General features: G+C 42.4%; 1 pseudogene; it reads left to right on the top strand.

Annotated features, from left to right (window-relative positions):
* Positions 1-1508: 1508 nt before the first annotated feature.
* Positions 1509-1626, top strand: LOC124709189 (annotated as a pseudogene).
* The last annotated feature ends 384 nt before the right edge of the window (positions 1627-2010 follow it).

Genomic DNA, 2010 nt, shown 5'->3' with positions numbered 1-2010 from the left:
ATGAAAACTGGAATTTTGTGCGTAATATCGCAAATTAAGAATTTATATCTGCAGTGAAAATTGTAATTTTGCTTCTAATGTGTGGGGCCTAATTAGGAACAAGAAGATTTGCATTTTCATAAAAAATAATGATTAGATGTTTTAACTGGCACAAATTTGATTAATCTTACATTTAAAATATGTAGCTATTCCAGAATGAACGAGAAAAGGAAGATCAAATTGAGATTTGAACTATCTACAAGTGGACTGGCCCGCATAACCATTCTACAACGCTACACAGTTAGCTAAGATTCCCGTTTTTAAAACGTATTCACTGTAGTACACACACTTCCTCGGAAACTTTCAAAACAAATTTTTTTCTACAAACTTGTGAGTAACGCTGTGAACAACTTGCTTCTCCCCACTTCCTAACGGTGTTCCATGCGCGTTTTTTACTATGGAGCGAGAAACAGCGTCAGCCATTGTTTTCATTCTGCATATCAACATCGCGAGAATCACAGCATAACAATGCAGAGACTGCGACTGCACACAATTTTTGAATCAAGAACTACATAGTAGAAGCACAATTAATAAAAACACGTTGGTACCTATTCAGGTTATCTTAAAGTTTCATTTACCGTAACTTAGTAAAAAAATTTCTAATACATTACTAGGACCTACTTGAAAGAGCGTAACAAACAGTAAATCTGATTAAAATTACTTGACCCTTAACACCTGACATCACGCGTTGGAGTCGGTTTCCACCAATCAGCACGCTCGACGTCACACCCGAACCGTTTGAAACTGCCAAAAGGCCGCAACAATTGGTCGGTTCACTTCCAGTTCCTTGTCGGCGTTCTTCCTTGATGCGTTTCGTATTTCATCACACACGACAGCCATACCACAAACAAAGCACACACACACACACACACACACACACACACACACACACAACGATGTTAATGAAATAACACATTTCCAACACAGCACTAACTAAGCACTAATGGATACCACGCAAGACCCGATTCAGCGTCACGTATGGTGCTATCATAATCATAAATATAGGCTTACGTTAGTCAAGCTTTACAGGACACTGATGAGACCGATGTTTTTAAGGCTGTGCAAATCATCACCGGCACTGGGTGACGACAGTAAAAAATATAAGAACTTCACTCGGTGTTGCACTTTAGTGCAATGGCTGGCGTTTCAGCCTGCCGTGTTTAAGGTCGTGGGTTTTACCTTTTGCCGGCCGCGGTGGTCTAGCGGTTCAGGCGCTCAGTCCGGAACCGCGGGACCGCTACGGTCGCAGGTTCGAATCCTGCCTCGGGCATAGATGTGTGTGTTGTCCTTAGGTTAGTTAGGTTTAAGTAGTTCTAAGTTCTAGGGGACTGATGACCATAGATGTTAAGTCCCATAGTGCTCAGAGCCATTTGAACCATTTTTTACCTTTTAACATATGGCGAAATTTTCTTATTTCTAAATCTAATTATAAGAATTTATCACTTTTATTCAGTTAATTGGTTTAATTAGCCAACGGCCTTGCCGCAGTGGTAACATCGGTTCCCGTCAGATCACCGAAGTTAAGCGCTGTCGGGCTAGGCTAGCACTTGGATGGGTGACCATCCGGAATACCGAACGCTGTTGGCAACCAGGGTGCACTCAGCCCTTGGATGCAAACTGAGGAGCTACTTGATTGAGAAATAGCGGCTCCGGTCTCGTAAACTTGACATACGGCCGAGAGAGCGGCTTGCTGACCACATGCCCCTCCATATCCTTGGTCTGAGGATGACACTGCGGCCGGTCGGTACCGTTGGGCCTTCAAAGGCCTGTTCGGAGGAAGTTTAGTTTTTTTTAGTTCATTGGTTTAAATATAATTTTTATTACTAATTCTATGCCACGTCAGTTTCATCTCATATTGAGTTTACCTGCCTTTCTTTTTCTACCAACCATTCTTCTTTCGTCCGGATTCTGCCTGTGTCGTCTAAAATCTGCAGTGAAGTGCCAACGAGAACTGCTTATGGGTTGGTACCG

The sequence above is a fragment of the Schistocerca piceifrons genome, chromosome 7, assembly GCF_021461385.2.
Source record: "Schistocerca piceifrons isolate TAMUIC-IGC-003096 chromosome 7, iqSchPice1.1, whole genome shotgun sequence".
NCBI lineage: Eukaryota > Metazoa > Arthropoda > Insecta > Orthoptera > Acrididae > Schistocerca > Schistocerca piceifrons.
Note: the sequence above shows the minus strand (reverse complement) of the source record. Positions and strands in the feature narration are given on the sequence as shown.